The sequence below is a fragment of the Sarcophilus harrisii genome, chromosome 4, assembly GCF_902635505.1.
Source record: "Sarcophilus harrisii chromosome 4, mSarHar1.11, whole genome shotgun sequence".
Lineage (NCBI taxonomy): Eukaryota > Metazoa > Chordata > Mammalia > Dasyuromorphia > Dasyuridae > Sarcophilus > Sarcophilus harrisii.
Window position 1 is genome coordinate 270139540 of NC_045429.1, and position 20562 is coordinate 270160101.

The 20562-nt window shown below is 36.2% G+C and overlaps 1 protein-coding gene and 1 long non-coding RNA gene across 6 annotated transcripts in view; one reads left to right on the forward strand and one right to left on the reverse strand.

Moving 5' to 3' along the window:
• The window catches only part of LOC116423193, a 28749-nt gene extending 25543 nt beyond the window's left edge, over positions 1–3206 (forward strand). Inside the window, exon 2 of the long non-coding RNA XR_004233694.1 lies at positions 2986–3206. This is a non-coding gene — a long non-coding RNA (uncharacterized LOC116423193). The remainder of the gene's footprint in view (positions 1–2985) is intronic.
• The window catches only part of BICRAL (BRD4 interacting chromatin remodeling complex associated protein like), a 110602-nt gene that overhangs the window by 60967 nt on the left and 29073 nt on the right, over positions 1–20562 (reverse strand). The window contains exon 1 of one of the 5 annotated variants that reach the window (XM_031964832.1): positions 17722–18038. The exons of the other annotated variants lie outside the window; for them this stretch is intronic. The gene's annotated coding sequence lies outside the window, so the exon portion shown is untranslated. Of the gene's footprint in view, positions 1–17721; positions 18039–20562 lie in introns of those variants that run through there. 5 annotated transcript variants of the gene reach the window in all.

Below are 20562 nucleotides of genomic sequence, written 5' to 3' on the forward strand. Positions count from 1 at the left end.
AGTAATTTTATCATTGGAGTGGGAAATTTCAACTAGTCTTAGAGAAGTATCTGAGATTAAGTAGAGGTGTGGGGGAAGAGGGAAAGGTAGTATTTATATAGAGCTTTGTTAAGCACTTTTTACAAAAATTATCTCCTTTGATCCTTACAATAACCCTTTGAGGTAAGTACTATTTTTACTATTTCCATTTTTATATTTGAGGAAATTGAGTTAAACAGTTTAAATGATTTACCCAGGATCACACAGTATCTGTATTCTTGACTTCAAGACCAGTGCTCTATCCTCTGTGCTACCAGCTGCCTCTTAAGTGATTTGTTCTTGGTCACACTACTAGGAAGTTTCTGTTAGAAGCAGGGACTTGAAAGTTTTCCTAATTTTAAGAAATCTATCCAATAACTCTCTGATGGTCTTAAAGTTCATGTTTAAATAGTTTTTTTTTTTATTTAAAAAATTAATTTCCATAAGAGTAAACTGAGAGCTAATGGGAATTTGAAAACTTAGTGAAAACTTAGGTTGGCAGTCTACAGCCCAATGACTTCAATGACTAAGGCCAAGAAAAGTAATTTTCTCCTCGATGACTGATGTCCCTTCCTAATACAGGACTGGGGAAAATTGCCAAGCATGAAGTAGGCAAACACTAAACAATAATGACACTTAAATCTCAAAAAAAAAAAAAAAAAAAAAAAAAAAAAAAATGAGTTCTCACTTCAAAGATACCATTCTTCAGCTGACAAAATTTCCTGTCAAAGATTATAGAAAAAACTATTCTGTATTTCTTATAAAGTGTTAGTTCCACTAATGTGGAAATATGTTTAATATGACTACCTATGTATAACTTATTTCAGATTGCCTGCCATCTTGGGAGGAAAGAAGGGAGAAAAGTTTAGAGGTCAAAATCTTATTTAAAATGGATGACAGCCATCTTTACATATAATTGGAAAAAATAAAAGAAGTATTCCACATTGACAATTATGAGATGCCTAAGTAGATATTGTCCTTCCCCTTTCAATGCACATTGCACAGTGTCTACACCACAGCAGTCTCCTTAAAATTCTAGTTGTTCTACTCAGAAATGTTTGTTCACAATGTTAAAGAGTTCAGGGACAGCTCAGTGATAACAATAGGACAGCTCTGGGTCTGCAGTTAGGATGATCTGAGTTCAAATCCACTTTGGACATTTATTTGTCATTTTCTCAGAGGAGAGTTATTATGAGGATCAAATGACACATATATAAAAGTTAAATAGTGTTATATTCCTTAGTTTATCTTTAAAGGCTCTCTCCCAATGTCCTCAAACTTTTTTTTTCTGGTTTATCATTCCTAGTAAAACTTAACGTTTCAGCCAAAATGATTTACTCACTGCCAAATATACTCTGCCTTGTATTTCTTTTGAGCATTTTTGATCATGGAATTCTGTATTCCTAATTCTCTAGGCTTAAACTTCCATTTTCTGATCATCAAAATCCTTTTTATTCTTAAAGTACATTCTCAATGCTTTCTGTGACCAGAAGCATTCTCTTTCTTTCCTTATACTATTATCTATAACACTCACTTGCACTAACTCAATACTTTTTTGTAGTTATTTTTTCATAATTATATTTTCTATATTCAGTTCTGGAGCCACAATTTTTTTTTTCTCTCTCTCTTTTTTTTTTTTTATTTAATAGCCTTTAATTTACAGGATATATACATGGGTAACTTTACAGCATTAACAATTGCCAAACCTCTTGTTCCAATTTTCACCTCTTACCCCCCACCCCTCCCTAAATGGCAGGATGACCAGTAGATGTTAAATATATTAAAATATAACTTAGATACACAATAAGTATACATGACCAAAACATTATTTTGCTGTACAAAAAGAATCAGACTCTGAATTATTGTACAATTAGCTTGTGAAGGAAATCAAAGATGCAGGTGTGCATAAATATAGGGATTAGAATTCAATGTAATGGTTTTAGTCATCTCCCAGAGTTCTTTTTCTGGGTATAGTTAGTTCAGTTCATTACTGCTCCATTAGAAATGATTTGGTTGATCTTGTTGTTGAGGATGGCCTGATCCATCAGGACTAGTCATCATCTAGTATTGTTGTTGAAGTATATAATGATCTCCTGGTCCTGCTCATTTCCTCAGCATCAGTTCAGTGTAAGTCTCTCAGGCCTTTCTGAAATCATCCTGTTGGTCATTTCTTACAGAACAGTAATATTCCATAATTTTCATATACCACAATTTATTCAGCCATTCTCCAACTGATGGACATCCATTCAGTTTCAGTTTCTAGCCACTACAAAAGGGCTGCCACAAACATTCGATGCACATACAGGTCCCTTTCCCTTCTTTATAATCTCTTTGGGATATAATCCCAGTAGTAACACTGCTGGATCAAAGGGTATGCACAGTTTGATAACTTTTTGAGCATAGTTCTGGAGCCACAATTTAGGGAAGAACTGATAAACTGGAGGATGACCACATTTTGATGGAAAAGGTGTCTTATAGGATAGTAGTTTCTGGAAAGAACCTTAGAGGCCATCCAAACCTTTGCTTTTAGACATAAAGAAACTGAAGTCCCCAAAAGTTACATAAAATAATTTACAAAGATATTAGCAGAATGGGGTTTTAAGCTCAAATTCAGTGTTGTTCCCATTATATCACACTTTATTTCTACATTATATCATGTGAGGGCTTATTAAAGGGCACTAGTGATGTTTATCTTGGAAAAGAGAACATTTACGGGGAACAAGATGTATATCTTCAAGAATCTCAAGGGCTGTCAACTGGAAAAAGGATTAAATTTGTTCTCTGAGATCCCATAGGGGTGGTAATGATAATGGGTGCTGGGGCCAGGAAAAGAGGAACAAATCTCAGAACAATGAAAGGGAATGTGTAAAAAAGTGAGTTTTGACTTGATGTGAGGAATAAATTATTAACACAGAACTATACAAAAATGAAATAATTCTTTAAAATTGTGTTTCTTCCTTACTGGAGATCTTCAAGCAAAGTCTGGGTGACTACTTTATAGAACATGAAGCAATGAAGATTCCTGTTACAGATTTCAAAGTTCCTTTCAACTGTGAAACTATTCTGAATAGACAGAGACTCCAGGAGGATAGCTAGAACCCAATGTTAACGTAATGTAATGACAAATAGAATGCTCTATACAATACTATGTAACATAATAGTAACAATAATAAATGGCATTTACCATACTAGACAATACCTACTATATGACAGAAACATAATGCTTTTTACAAATATATTGTTCATAAAAAAGGAAAAGGACCTACATATACAAAAACATAATAGCAGCTCTTTTTGTAGTGGCAAAAAATTGGAAATTGAGGGCATATCTATCAATGGGGAATGGTATGTGAATGTAATGGAATATACTATAAGAAATATAGATTTCAGAAAAACTTGGAAAGACATGAACTAATGCTGAGAACAATGAGCAGAACCAAGAGAACATTATACACAGTAATAGCAACATTTTGCATTGATCAGCAATTCAAGACAATCCCAAAAGATTCATGACAGAAAATGCTATACACATCCATGGAAAACTATGGAGTCTGAATGCAGATTGATGAATACTATTTTCACTTTTATTTTTTCTCATGGTTTTTCCCTTTTTTCCTGATTTTCCTTTCAAAACATGATTAATATGGAAATGTTTAACATGACTCCACATATATATAACCTCTATCAGATTGCTTGCCATCTTAGGGAAAGGGAAAGAGGGAAGGGAGAAAACTTTGGAACACAAAATCTTATTAAAAATGAATGTTGAAGGATGATTTCAGAAAGGACTGGAGAAACTTACATGAACTGATGCTGAGTGAAATAAGAAGGGCCAGGAGATCATTATATACTTTCAACAACAATACTATATGATTTTCAATTCTTATGGACCTGGCTATCTTTCAGCAATGAGATGAACCAAATCAGTTCCAATGGAGCAGTAATGAACTGAACCAGCTAGACCCAGTGAAAGAATTCTGGGAGATGACTAAGAACCATTACATTGAATTCCCAATCCCTATATTTTTGCCTGCCTGCATTTTGGATTTCCTTCACAGGCTAATTGTACAATATTTCATATAATTTATACTTTAATATATTTAACATGTATTAGTCATCCTGCTATCTAGGGGAGGGGATGGGGGAAAAATTGGAAGAAAAGGTTTGGCAATTGTCAATGCTGGAAAAATACCCATACATATAACTTGTAAATAAAAAGCTATTAATCTTTAAAAAAAAAATGAATGTTGAATGGAAATATTTAACAGAAGAATTGAACATGTTTAATGTACATTGAATTACTTGCCTTCTGGGGGAGAGGGGAAGGGAAGGAAAAAATTTAGAATATAAGGTTTTGCAGGGGTGAATGTTGAAAATTGTTTTGAAAATAAAAAACTTAAATAAAAAAATGCTGAAATTACCTATAATTGGAAAAACGTTATTTACTGTAAAAAAAAAAAAAAAAAAGACACATATGATCTCATTTGATCCTCAGAACAAGCATTATTAAAATTCCCATTTTACCATAGAGGAAACTAAGGAAAATATTAAGACTTGCCTGAGATCACAAAGATAGTATGTGTGTCTGAGGCTGAATTTGATTGAACTCAGGTCTTATTGCTCCAGGCCTGGAACTACATTTCCTTGGGGCATAGTTACTAGAAATTAAATTTAATTTCCTTGATAGTTAAAACAATGATGTCGTACCATAAGCAGAATACAGAGACCTTGACTATCACAGCAGAAATCCTAGAAATATTCTACAGCAAAACAATATGCCATTACTCCTTCAGGCTGACTTTAAAATGTCATAAAATGTTTTGACCACTTGATTTGAAATTGGGAAGGGAAGAATTTTTAATAAATTTAAATTTTAAAGGTATTTTAATGTTTTTTAAGCATGGCATATACTTGAGGCAAAAAAATTTTTAATATAATTATTAAAAAAAAAATCTGACCACTTAACTAGAAAGTTGGAATCAAAATTAAAGACTATCATCAAAACTAGTTTTTGAATCCATAGGATTGAGCCTATGTTAGCTAGGAAAAACTTTCTTATGTAAGATTTAATTACTAATGGAAAAAGCCTCATGCAAACAGTTGTTTAGCCAAACTCATAACTTTATAACTCTAGTAAACTTAAAATATTTAGTAAAATTTTACAAAATAATTTTAATAGGTTCTATTACAAATTAAGAAATGTAATATTAAGGAACACCTTTTTAAAAAAAATTATTGTACATCTGTAACAATGACAAAATAGCTAGCACTCATGTAAAATATATTATGAAATACTGGACAAAAAAAGCATCCCATTTCATTTGTTATTAATGCTATTTGCCTTAGTTTCCTCATCTGTAAACAATCTGGAAAAGGAAATATTAAACCACCCCTGGATCTTTGCCAAGAAAATTCCGAATGGAATTATGAAGAATTGGCATGACTGAAAAGACAACAATAATACACAAAAGATTTGGGAAGTAAAGGCAATGAAAAGCTTCCATAAAATAGAATACAAGCTATGCATATATTTTGCCAGCTATGGGTCAGTAACTGGAGAAGATATTTTTAAGAATCTCCATCCCTTGAATCTATATAGATTTGGAAAATCAGTTTACAAACAGTTTGGGTAAAAGATTTTTGAGCTCAAGAATCTACTTTGGAGTAAGAAGAAATTGGCATAGTTTAAAATCTGAAATAACTCTTTGGATTAAAGTCATCTAAATATAATAATATTCATTTGATTTTTAATCTTGAGAAATGTTTCTGATCAAAAGCACGCTCACAAAATTAACTTTTGCTTTCAGCAGTGGACAGAACAAAAACATCTAAAGATCTTAGTTTCTACTTGACACAATGACAACTTCTTACAAATCAGACTCTAGAAAGGGAAAATATATTTAAGTTTTAAGAAAATTATAAACATTTTCTTTCTCCGGGTTACATTTTAAGATTTTAAGACTCACAGTTTTCCGAAGCTTATTCCTAATTTACACTCAATCACAAATTTAATTAAAAAACTATAATGTCATTCTAGGCACTGAGCTAACATGACATTTTATACCAAACCTCTGCAAATTATATTGAAAATTTTCTTATTTCACAAACCTACTATACAATTACTACAATGATTCTGGAATTTATTTTAAAATATTAGTCCATCTTAACAACTGTTGAAAGGTAGCAAAAAGCTAAAAAAAATTATTCCAGAAACTAGGAAATGAGTTAAATTTGTTAAGCTAGCTGCAAAATTTTTGAAAAAAAAAAACAAACTTATGAAAAATATATTTCACAGTGCATAAATGTCCCAAAAATTTTTGGTTTCATGAGCAAAACATTTACAGAGTACAAATCAAAGTTTTCAAAGTTCTAATTCCCCCAAAGAACAGCCTTAACACTAATAAATATGGAGGCAGTTCTGGAACACATGAGAGGTAAGAGTAATAAGGAAACTGAATGGCCGCAACTCCTGCAGCTTTGCATGAAGGCTCATGAAGCTCATGAGTTGCTGATGAAACTCATGTTTTATAATGCATATTTTAATTTTATTTTAAATCAGACTCAGCTTTCCTACCAAAAAAAACAAAAACAAAAAAACAAAAAAACTGGTAACTTTTGAGAAGCCTAAATATAGTAAATGTCTGAATGTTATTTTTTAAAAGGCTCTTTTGGGGTGCCCATCAATTGGGGAATGGCTGAATAAGTTGTGGTATGTGATCATGATGGAATATTATTGCTTTATAGGAAATGATAAACAGGATGCTCTCAGAAAAACCTGGAAATTTCTCCATGAGCTCATGCAAAGTGAAATGTACTGTGTACAAAGTAATAGCAATGTTGTAGGATCAGCTATGAATGACTGCTATTATTAATAATACATTGACTGATTCAAGATTACTGTGAAGGACTTAATGATGAAAAAATGCCTTCTATACCCAGAGAACTGCTTTTATGTGAATACAGATTGAAGCATACTTTTTTTAAAAAACTATTTTTCTTGAAGGTTTTTTTTTTGAGAGAGGGAGATCTGTTTTTTTGAAATAATGACTTTTATGGAAATGTTTTGCATAACTTCATATGTGCTTTCTCAATAGGGGAGGAGGGAGGAAAGGAAAGAATCTGGAACTGAAAAGTTTTAAAAATGTTAAAAACTATTCTACATGTAACTGGGAAAATAAAATATTAAAATAATAATAAAGGCTCTTAAAAATTCTCCTTCAGAGCAATTCTATTAACAGGTAATATGGCATAATTAAATACTATGTCAAATTTGTAACACAAATGTACAATAAATTGACAATACTCCAAAGTATATGAAGAATTTCAAACTGCATTATTCATGTAAAAATATTTTCTCTTTTTCAATTAAAAAACTTTTCAAAATGAAATTGATGATTCATAACACCTAGCTGCTAGCAAATATGGAATTAAAACTGTCATTCTCTTTTTGACTCATACCTGGATTCTGTAAGCTTATAATCATACTATGCAAAAAAACCTAAAATATCTTTAAAAGGTCAGATTACTTACTCTGAAATAAAACTGCTAATAATCACCATTAAAAAATGTTTGTTTTTAACTAGGTAAAGATAAAAAAAACTGGCCTTTGTAAGAATGATAGCAATACATTCTAAAGGAGAAAGAACATCAAATGTTACAAGAACTAATAGTGCCTAGTCAAAAATATATAAACATTTGTATATTAAATAGTTTTACTGATATCTAGCTAAAAAAAATTTTTTTTTACCTTGGAAAAAATGTTCAAGTTTCACGCTGATATCCACATTTTTTATTTCCTAGAAATATTAGGAATTATTATGGAAATTAAGGAAATTTCCTTCCTTAGAAAACAGCAATATGCTTTACTCCATTTAAAATTTCCTCAAAATCTCACAAAGTAACTTAAAAGTATAACATTTTCAAGAGAGAATCCACAAATTATAATAAATTTCAAATTTTTCTTAAAAGTAGTTTTGCCAAACTACATTGTAGTCAGACTGGTCAGGATTGAGTCGGTCAGACTGGTCAGGATTGAGTTTATCTAAACTATGTACAGGGACATATATAAAGTAAGAACACAAGATCCCAGTCACTAACCACCTCCACTCCCTCATTCTCATGAAATAAGCCCATCTAGGGGACCATCTGGTCACTACACATGTCCCGGTCAATTTTCAGACCACTCAGCCCCTTCACAGGAATTACTCTTGGCATTATCCTTTCCATCTCCTCTTCTCCCTTTATCAGAATCTTTGGTTTCTAACTTGGAACTATCCTAAGTAAAATTTGATCTTCTCTTGCCTAGAACCTGGCATCTACATCACTTCCCCAGTCATTTCCAGACCATGTTTCTTGCATACCTTGATTCTAGCTCTTATTCACGATAAAAGTCCTTGAAGGTAGTGGTTATATCTATATCCCCTAGTACTTATTACAATTCCTGTCAGTCAATAAATGTTCTTATATATCTAGTTATTTATACAGGAGATGGGCAAAAGGGATCATTTTCACACCACACAATGAGACTCTGTGGGCATTCATAGTTTCTTCTGTGTAAATGAGCTTGCATCAGGTGAGTTTGGAAAACCTAGTTACCAGGACCCATTTTCAGCATTCCAAATAACTTTAACAGCACTTTTTCTTTTCCTCTCATAACTCCCTTGCAACTTTGCCATGTTGATAATTCATATTCTCTATTTCACAATCCTTTGCCTTATTTTAACCCCATAACTCCTAAAATTCAAGTTCCCTTCCCTCACATCTAATCTATTGTCAAATCCTGCTCATTTTATCTTCATAATAGCTCTCATAAATGTTCCTTTTTTGACAGTGCCAATACCCTGGTGCTGGCCTTCACCTTATGATTTGACTATAACAATAACCTGGTGATACGTCTGCCTGCCTCAAGTCAAACTGATCTTTCTAAAGCACAAGTCTGACCAGGTTAACCCTTCTATTCAATGAACTCCAGTGATTTCCCTATGTCAGAATCATAAATAAAATCATCTACTTGGTTTTTATAACTTCTAGCTCCTTCATACCTTTCCAGTCTTTTAACACCTTCTTCCTTTTCAAGCCACAGCTAAAATCCCACTTTCTTCAAGAAGCCTTTTTGATCCTCCTTAATGGTAATGATTTCTTTCTAAGTTCCAATTTATCTTGTCTGTATCTTGTATATAATTGCTTACACATTGTTGTTAGTCTTACTAGACTATGAGCTCCTTAAAAGTAGAGACTGTTTAGATTTTCTTAATTTCCAAGTGCTTAGTATGGAATCTAGCATTGTTTAATAAATGTTCTTGACTTTGACTTGACAACCACCAATGTGGTCACAACCAGGGCATCCTTACCATCCAGTAGAACTCCATTTTCAAAATCTCAAATTTGGTGTGCCCATTTTACTGTCCATCAGAACATCTTCACCTGTCAATGCTTGACACTTTGCCATACTGGCTGAAACTTTTCTCCCTGGCCTTTCTCAAAATCAAACTGGAATTAACATGCCTACCATCAATAGTTTTTAATTGCTATTATATGGCATTACTAGAGAAAGACATATAATACCCTGGAGACCTAGTTCACTTCCAAGTTTCTGCTATTCCAAAGTAACTGGGAGCAGTTTTTTTCAAGACAATTTTTCATTTATCTCCATGATTTCTAAGAGCACACTCTGCACAGCAGGTGTTCTAAATCTACTGTGACACTTTTCACAGCTCCCAAACATTAATCTCTCTACTTCCATTCTCATGAAATGATTCCTCCATTTCTTGTGATTTTTTTCACATGTCCCTGTATACATTTCTCTGTTCCAAACAAACCCATCTTCCATCTTGGTCACAGAAGGTGGCATAATTCTTGAGACCACATGTCAAACTCTGGATTAGTTATGCAAAACTAGGTGATATATTCATATATAGATAGATAGATAGTCTTATTCAAATCTGAAGGAAAGTTTTAAACAGTGCCAAGGACTAAGCTTAGAAAAAATTCAAAGGAAAAAGAGGCAGCAAAACAGAAAAGGATAGTGAAGAAGCATAGAATACAATAGACAGTATCACTATATTTTAAGATACCAAAGGACAGTATCACTATATTTTAAGATAGCTAATAAGGATTAAGTAGTCTTGCAAAGTGTGAAGTGGATTTTTTTTTTTTTTTTGGATAAAGGAAGACAAAACATTTTCCAAGGTTACCAGTGATCTCTTCTGACTGACTTATTTCCTGACTTCCTAAATTCTATCAGTGTACTTAACATTCCTAAAGATACCAGGGGTCAAGCTAGAAATCCTTGTTGTCACTATTTACTTCAATCTTCTACACTCTCTTTGATTCAATCCTGTGTCAATTCCAAATTCTATGTCTTTTTTTTTTTTTTTTAAAGGTCTTATTAAGTCAGTTCTTCCTCTCAAGATTATAACAAGGTACTGACAATTGGAGAGCACTTGGCAATACTTTCAATAGTGTGGAACCAACCTAACTTAGCACTTAGTTAACAAGAGGTACTTTGTAAAAACAATTCCAGGAGCACCTTTTCCACTGGTGGCTATTCCCTAGATATGCTTCTTCCCATTCCTGCCTAATTGCAAAAGGTTTGCTTGAGGTCAGTCTCTTTTGCTTGTTTATAAAAAAAAAATTCTCATATACAAAAATTCTACTTATGGTTGTGCTTTCTTTCTGTTATTACCATTACAGCCACCATTTTTGTCCACAATTTTATGCCTAAATTGTGGCATACAACGACAATACAACTGATTGTATTGATACAACAATTTCCAAATTGGTCTTTTTAATTTGGGCCTCTTTTCTCAACAATTCATGCCACCTAGATCACTTATCCTAAAATACAAATATCAATGTTAGTGCTCATCTCAAAAATCTTTACTTGTCCACTCTACAGGACAAAGCTTAAATTTCTTTGTCATATAAGACCTTCCATAATCTGACGTACTTAATCATTCATTATGAAGTCTCATTCCCCAGAACATAACCTCAGTTGTAGCCAGGTACCTCAATATTCTGAGAAAATCTTTTGGTCATTTCCTGTCAGTGAATCTGCTTATATAAATGCTCTTCAACTTTCTATTCCTTACAGTTAAAACTTATTCATCAGCTCAGTTAACACTTCTTCAAATTAAGTCTTCCCCACCATAGAATCCAACAATGACCAAACCCTTTCTGTCCCCAAGCAATCCTTATATGTATAGCAGAGCAGTGCTCTTTTTTATATAAGAGTATTTTTATATAAGTGAATTTAGGTTAAAATGAACATCAAGGTTCATTTTTAATATGAACACGGTTCTGCCTCGGTTCTGATGCTATTAGATTCATGGACTAATTATATTAAAAAACTCTACCAGGTAGTTCAGTTCCAAGGCTCTCAATACTAACTACCCCAGTGTCAGTAGCAAAGTCAAAATGCCAAAAATTTGCTCTGAAAAGCCATCTGGTTCTTACTCATTTATGTAACAAATACTATGGCCCTAAAAGCTATAAGGAACACAGATATATTAAATGAGCTGATTTCAAAGTAAAAATGCATAATTTATAGACAACCTTGTATATTTGCAATTTTACCTAACCTTTATGTGAATTTCTAATCTGATTATATAAAGAGCATTATATATTAGAAATCTCAATATAATTGCAAAAGTAGGGTGGAAAACTAATTAACACTAGTTAATTGTCAATTCTCTAACAAAACTGTAAACTCTGAGGCTTACTGGACCAGAGCTGAGGATGGGCAGAAGGGCAAATATACAAATCTGATTGTATTTTTCAAATGCTAGAATTCCAGTAAGTTTCCAATTACTGCTGAAATTCTTCTATGCAAAATCTTAACTTTTTTTTTTTAAACAAAGACTACAATCTTTAATCTATAGCCTAATGAAAAGGAAGTTATTTCTTTCCTCTTCAACCCTATATTAATTTAATTTCTACTGCACCTTTCTTTCAAAGAGAGTGATAAGCAAAATCACTTTTAAACACAAAATATTGGCTTCCAAATTTAGATATTAAATTGCCAACCATTTCTATATATCTGTTTAATGTGCTAAAATAATGTCACATATGATATGTAAAAAGTCTCGATAAGCATTTTTATTTTATTTTTATTAAGCATTTTTAAGGGCTTACTAGGTACAAAACCTAAATAAATTAAAAGTCAACCTTGAAACCCAGAAAAGGTGGGTTCAAATGAAACTTCTGACACAGAGATAGGCTAGGTGACTCTGGATCAATTAATCTTTTGATGCTCTAAGCCCAAAGTTCTCAACTATAGAGTGTCAGGATCCCCATTGTCATTTTACAGGTGTGTCTGACTCTCCATGATTCCATGGGGGCTTTGTTAGCAAAAATGATTGGTTTGCCATTTCCATCTCCAGCTCATTTTTACAGATAAGGAAACTGAAGTAAATAGGGTCAAGTGACTTGCCCAGAGTCCCATACATAGATTTTAACTCAGGAAGGTGAGTTTTCCTGCTTCCAAGCCTAACACACACTTGGATAAGTGGATAAGATGGTTAAATGGATAAATGGATAAGAATAAGAATCCATTCTACCATTTAACTTCCCCTATACACTAAATACAGAACACTCCCCCCCAAAAGGCCTGTATGTTACCATATTAGAATTTAAATATTTTGATACTATTATTGTGAAAACAGTAATGACCTCACAGGCCCCTTGAAAGGGTCTCAGGGACCCCCAGTTGTCCTGATTATACTTCGAGAATTGTTGTTCTAGGCAACTCTCCCAAGACTTTTAAGTAGGAGAGAAGGGGCTGATTCAGATTGGGAGGACATAGTTCCCTAGAATATAAAATCACAGGTCCAACCCAGTTACCATGATGAGTCAGGCATTTGTGTTGGGCACAGGTTTTTGTGTAGGCGGGCATAATATAACACAAAGATCCCTCCTCCACAAAAGGAAGCACTCCTTCTGCTCAAGGAGTTTGCATTCGTAAGATAAATAACATATACACAAATTTGATAATTACACAATATAAATACAAATTTGGAAATAGGAGAACACCAACAAGGGGCTCTTGTAAAAGCCTTTTACAGGAGATAGCATTTGAGTTTATTCCTGAATAACAAAAATGATAACAATTTTATATAGTATCTTAAAATTTGCAAAATGCTTTGTAACTATATAATTTTATCTTTATAGCTCTGGAGAGTTATCTCCATTTTACAAATGACATAATTCCAGCCAACCGAAATAAAATCATTAGCCCAGGGTCACATAACCAGAAGCAACAAGACAGCCTGAAGGCAAGATGAGGAGGTATGTACCAACAAAGTCAAATCATCACCACCACCTAGATCACCATTTTCCCTTCACTGATGGAGGCAATTCAGGACTGAACCCAAGAGCCTTGGATACAGTATTCTGCCTGTCCTTTAACCAGCAGAATGAAGAGGGATGATTACCCTCCTCATCACTAAACTGCTTGCCTGACAGCCACCAAGGGATAGGGAGAGGAATTCTTTAAGTGGTAGTAGCTTCCAAACCACTACAACTGCTTCCAGCCTCATATCTCTCAGCCATCATCCAGGAAAGCAGGAAACTGTTTTGGCTTAACACACAGCACTTAAACAGATGTTTGTTTTTTTCTTTTACATATAAGTGTTTAAAGTTGATTGAACTCAGATCTTCCAGATCCAGCATGCTTTTCTTTTCACAATCTACCTTCTCAGGTTCTGAAAAGTTGCACTCAAGGCAAGGAAGTAGTACTTGAGTCTTGAAAGAGGATTAAGAGTCTACTAGGATATAGTAAGGAATGAGTACATTCCTGGCAAGGGCAATAATTTGTACTAAGGGATATATAGATAGGTGAAAGTAAACCAGTTTAGCTAGACCAAAATAATGTCAAATCAAACAGGAAAGATGGTGTGGAGCCATACTTTGAACGGCTCCTCATTTTTCTCATTCCAAGATTGCCAACTGAAGCAAAAATGCCTCTGAAATAACCTGACAATGAAAAATGCTACTTTTTAGAATATCCTGGCACAGCATTTTAGATTTTTCTATGCTTTTGGTTTAAATTTTAATCAGAAATTGAATAACTAACTTAAACATTACCTTGCCAACCCTCCCCCCCCCAAAAAAATCCCAGAAAATACTGTAAAGCCAGGAATTTCATCAATAGTACAATTTCTTTTGTGCCCATTACTAGACTCCCTACACAATTACCTTCAACAAATATTTCTACTGTAAAAGAAAATGAGAAATAAAGTACATGCAATTATGGATGTAATTTTCATAACCTGATCTTTGAGATTTAACAGAATTTTTGATAAACAAGGTTTCAAATTCAAAAAACAATTTTGGTCTCAAAACTCCCCACCCACAGGAAACATTAACTACTGGTACAGACTAACAGGGCAGCTAGATAGCACAATGGATGCAGTGTTCAGTCTACAATCCAAAAGATTTATTTTATCCTGAGACCTTTAATATGTGACCCTGGGCATATCACTCAACCCTGTTTACCTCAGTTTCCTTCTCTGTAAAATGGAGAAGGAAATTTAACCATCTTTGCCACGAAAACGCCAAATAGGGTCATGCAATGTTAAATATGAGTGAAAAATGATGGAATAGACTAACCTAGCTTTAAGTACAAAATGTGGTCACTACCCAAAGAAGTTTATTTATTGTTAACTGAGACATCCTTTTTCTGTTCCATAAACTTCTTTACTCAAATAATTTATTAATCACCTACATTTTCTTTTCATTAATCTCTTTACCTTCACCTTCATTAAATCTCTTAAAAGTCTATAGACCACACCACCACCACCCTCACATTGGTTCCACTTCTGATAAATCTTTGCTAAGTAGAAAAGTTCTGGTCTTTTTCCTCCTATAATTATCATATAGGTGTTTATTACTGTCTTGGCTTTTTAGGAGACTAGTTAATTATATTTAACCAGAAGAGTTTAAAAACATTTTCTTGGTGTTGGTGTTTGTTGTTTTGGCCTGGCAACTGTTTAAAAGCTGTACTGACAAGGAATTTGGAATTAAAAATTTTATATCCTTTGTGAGATCATCCCTAGAATTAATACATGTATGTGTAGGATGACATTATTACATAATGCTAAGTAACTTTTATATGTATTAAAATTAAATAGATGTTACCACTTTTACAAATTAAGTACTGAACTATACAAATGAAAAATACTAGTTTTAAGAATTTAGTTTATTTAAATACAGGAAATGAAGAAAGCAGAACTATACAAGAGAACTTGAAATTTCCTTAACTTAGTACTAGAGTACACTTCTAAGGTATTATACACATGTATCTCCTCTTACTAAAGTTGGTCAGTATTTTCCACATACTAGGAACAGAGCTCTGTTCACTTTCCTTACATTGGGGAAATTAAATAGCCATAAAGGTAAAATACTTTTGGTTTTCAGTAAAGTCAGTCAAATTTACATGAGTGAACCAAGAAAATGTTTAGCAATAATCTGGAGCCAAAACTCCAGACTGCTGAAAAAGGTGTGGCCCAAAAGATTTGTAGTTTTCCTCTTCATTTGAATACAAAATCAGTTTCTCAGAAACCTGGGACACAAACCCACCAACCCTTAAGAACTTAAAATTTACTATCAAAGAGGTAAAAAAGCCAAGGAGGAAGACTCATATGCTTAATCCATTTCTTTGGTAATCTATTAAAAATCAAAACAATACTTCAATGATACGTGCAGAATTTAATTTAAAGATAGATAGAGAGATGGTGTTTTTCCCGTCTCCAGGAGCATTCTGATATAAACTCTGAGGTTTATAATAACAGGACATGATGACAAGATGCCAATTAATGAATTTACAGGCAAGCACACCAACACTGTCAACAATCCATTTATTTTAATGGGCTTGGGGATCTGATGTAGCTCTATTCCAGATGACTTTGGGAAGAATGAAGGAAAATCCCAAATGTCACCCTACTTTTGGGGGTGGGGAACCATCATGACAAGTCTGGAGATTGAGGAATCTTGTCCTACAAATTTGTGAGTGGGGTGGGATGGGAATCGGGGAAGCAAAGAATCATCTTTCTCCAGAAAAGACCACCAATACTTAATTTTGGGGGGAGGGGGGAAAAGGGGTACTTCAGAACCTTTCAAAATCTCAGTTCCCCCCATCCAAACATGTTCCACCCACCCGAGGGTGAGTCACACACGCCCTCTACCCCAGGCTGTTTTGCCTAGAGCTCCTGGGGGGGGACCCCCGCCGCGAGGGCCCCGCCCCGGCAAAGAGAAAATGGCGCCCTTGGGCGCGTAGCATTCACGGAGAAACTGCGCAACAAACCCTGGCGGCGAGCCAGGCCGCCGCCATCTTAATGAGTACCCCAAACCGTCTTTCTACTCCCCCTTCTCCCCCCTCCCAAATCTCTGCGGCCCGTCAAGGCGAGCTTACAGCCCGTCTTTAAAACATTAGAAATTAAAAGGCCGAGCAGCTGCCGAGCCGCAACGAAGACGAGGATCGGGTCGGCTCTCGGGTCTCTTTCCTTGTCCACTCCGGGCCTAGCCGATGGAGGCGAGCCCCGGAGTTCAGGACTTGGCCGGGGCCGGGATCGGGATTGGGGTAGGAGATGGCAGCTAGGCCGCCTCCGATCCCAGGCATCCGACCTGCTCCCCTTCAAGACGGGAATCCTGTGTAGGAGAGCCCGGCCTAGGCCAGAACGAGCGCCGGAGGAGGGCTGGCGGCCCCAGGCCGAGCGGGCAAGAATGGCCCGGAGGCTCCCAGCGCGGCGATCCTTCTCGGGTCTGCCTTCCGCCCGCCCTCCCAGAACGTGGGGTCCATTACAGTGAGCAAAAAGAAAATGCGATTCACGCCCAAGAGCTTTTGAAGGAGAAAAAGATGAGGGGGAAGGAACAAGAGAAAAAGAGGGAGGAGATTGGGAAAGATTATTTTTCTTTCTCCGCCGCCCTCCCCCTCTCCCTTGCCCCCGCCTCTGCCCCTTCTCCCTTCTCCTCCCTCCAGCCTCGCGGCTCCTTCCCCGCAGGAGCAGCTTCGCGCCCTGCCCTCCTCCCCTTCCCTCCCCTCCCCGGCTCGGCTCGACTGACTTGGGGGGTGCAAAACACCACCACCGTCCCGTCTCTTCCCCCCGCCCGCACACACGCGCGCACACACTCACACACACCACTAATTTTAAACCAGCTCAATCAATGAGTCATTAAAGGCTCCCCGGCCCCCTCCCCAGCTCGCCCTCGCCCCGCTCCTGAAATTTGCATCAGCGGAAAAAGAAAGAAACCACCCCCACCCCCGCCAGGCTCGCCCCCCGCCCGCCCCCAGCCCGTGCCCGCCGTGCCCGCCGCCCAGGCTGCCTGCCCGCACCCCTCGGAAGACACTGTGAACTTTGTCTCCGCGGGGCCCCTAGCAGGGATGGCGGGGAAGGAATAAACTGTTTATTCCCCCCTTTCCCGAGTCCATTAAACATCCACCCACCCCACCCCCCCAAAAAACACAGCCTGAGCCAATAGCTCTCCGGGCTGAAACCTAATAGCCTGGTTTGGGCAACTCGGTGTTTAATTTGCTCCTCTTTCTCTTCTGTCTGGAGAGGGAGCCCCCCCTCCCCGGCACCCCTCCCCCAGACCCCCCTCCCTCGCTTTCCCCTCCCCGAAGGAAAGAGGCAGAGGAAGGAGGTTGTGTGTTTTTTTTTCCTTGAAATTTTTATCACAAAATTATAATACACTCAAAGGGAAACTCACCGTCATGAAAAAGCAGTGCCTTGTCAACGGGGTTTCTGCGCCATCACATCAGGGGCTGGCAGGCGGCGGCGGCGGCGGCGGCGGCAGGGGGAGCGGGGGAGCGACGGGAGCAGGAGTTCCCAGCCAGAGGAGCGAGCGAGGAGCGAGCGAGGAGCGAGCCTACCCCCAGCAGCACACACTGCCTGCGCTCACACGCACCAGCCCCAGCCCCGCACCAGCCCTTGCTCCGCACCAGTCCTAGCCCCGCACCAGCCCTGCTCTGCTCGCCCTCTCCCTCTGGCCTTCATGTTAGGCTCTTCTCCTGGGGAAATAGCGGGGCTTCCCCCCTCCCCATGCCCCCCCCCCCATCGCCACCTGAAAACTTCGGGCCTCACCTAGAAAACGTGGCGACCTGATGATTTATTTATTTTTAATCTATTTAAAAGAGAGAAAAAATAGAACCAGTCTACTGCTGTTGCACTCTCATTCTTGCCCTTGATTTTTTTAAACTTGAAAAGTTCATTGCTTCACTCGAGAAACATACTAGTCTCCAAAGAAATAAAGCGGCACCAGACTCCTGCTATTTCCCATTTAGCACCCCACCTCTACCACCACCCCACCCCACCCCTCCTTGAAGATAGAAGTGGGGCTGGGGGTTTAGATAGGCAGCCTCATGGCTGTGCCTTAGTATTTTCCCTTCAGAAAAGTTTTCCTTAATATAGTTACACAAGAAAACAAACGATTTGTTATGTAAATTTTTAAACTAAGAACTCCTGAGCTATGAACCTAACTTCCTAGACTTAACTGGAAAATGAAATGCTTATTTATGAAACCTTATTTTATTGTCAACATTAAAAAAAAAACAACACAACAAACAAGAGGGAAGAACAAAATATGGAGTTAGGAAGACTTGCCGAAAAAGAGGAAGTTAACATATAAAGGTCAAGCCTCACTGCCTTCTAAATGTGTCTGTTTCTTCCGAATCAGTAGAATTGACAAAAGTTTACAAATTTACAAAAAAAAAAAAAAAAAAATTCTAACATGACAATATCTTTAAAATGCTTTAATCTAGCTACAGTTGGCCACAGATTTTTACCGTTTTTAACTTAAAATCAAATGTTTACTTGTCTGCCCAAATGTTCACTTATATATACATATGTATGCACACCTAAAAATGTTTTTTAATGAATTTTTAAAGAGCAAATGTTATTCCTTCAATGCACCTGACAGCTCATGATAATTTAAATAAACTCCAATTATTTTTCTTTGTAATATTAACTAGGTCCCTTCCCACTGACCCTTGAATGTCCAGGAAAAGAAAGAAATGCTTTCATAATTATGTAGATTTGGGAAAAAGAAATTTAGGCCACATCTTATGGTTTAGTCTTTACTATGATGCATAATTACAGTTTGAACAACCCCAAATTGAACTGAACAAAAATATAGGACATTTAAGTATGTCATAGCTGGAGAAAAGATTTATCCTCTTTCTTTTGTGGATAAAAGTTTCATTTCTTCCAAATCTTTGGTGAATTTTAGTGTGACCTAAGTGTCAGTTATTTTAATTAAAATACAAATGTAGATACTTTAATTTCTAATCCATCTTTTTGGAAGAGAAAACAATTTAAAGGACAAGTACATAGCTACCTTAAGGAAACTGTCCTTATGATTACATAAATAGGGACTATATGAGACAGGCAGAACTGTGCTTTATTCAAACACTGAATTTTTTTTTTTTTTCCAGAATACTAGTCTGTCCATAAATTAACATATTTCTCCACACCTGACGCTTCATTTAACTAGTTTGGGAAAAAATTTAAACTTTTTTCTAAGTACTATATTATTGGTTGAACTCTAACATACTAAACAGCCTTAATAATTACATTACAGGAAAGATTATGAATGATTTACTGAAATTAGAATATGCCAAATTTTATAGCTGTTACTCCAAAATTTAATATTAGGTATTAATATTTCAGAAATACATCTTCCCATAATAACCACCTCACTTCCACAAAAAAATCTAAAGGTAATTTATAATCAACTTATTCTTAGGTAGTTCTTAGTGTTCTTACTAAAATTTTTAGTGAAATACCAAATATGGGTAGCATACTGGAAAGAACTGGACTAAGAGTCAGTGGATTAGAGATGGGATCTTTGAGATAAATTAGTCAAACCCACAGAATTTTGAGAATTCAGAAAGAGCCCTCAACACCCACCTAATGTAACCTGTATCCAAAGGGAATTCTCATTATAATACACCTGAAAGAATGATCTACTTTAATAGGGTAATCTCATCACTACTCACAACAGCTCATTGAGCAACTGAATCCCAGAGATAGTTTAACTTGCCCAAAGTGACTTACATTTTAAACAGTGCTGCCTCGAATCCCAATCCTCTAACTCCAAAATCTGGTGCCTGATATACCTATAACCACTCCAAACCTCAGTTTTTTTATATCTACTTGCATAATCCAACTCCTCACAAGGTTGTTGTGAGGGGAAATCAAGTAGCACATTGAAAACAATTAATAGGTGTAGAATAGATTGATATTTTAGAATAGAGCATACTGATATTTTGTTTAAATTACTCTAGCCCACGTGAAATGCTGATAAAATGCCTAATCAATCAATTTCAATCCTAGGGCTTAGACTAAGTATGAAAAACCTTTTGAGAAAGTAAAATCATGCTAGATAGGAAGTCTATTCCATTTGGCTGGTTGGGGTTATCTCATCCTTTCCTCTGAAAGCATCTAATTTCCCAGTATCAAAGAAATCCAGAAATTGAAGCAAGTGTGACATCCAGTGTGCCCTACGGGAAGAACCATCTGGGAGCAAGCAGAAGAAAAAAAGGAAAGGCTT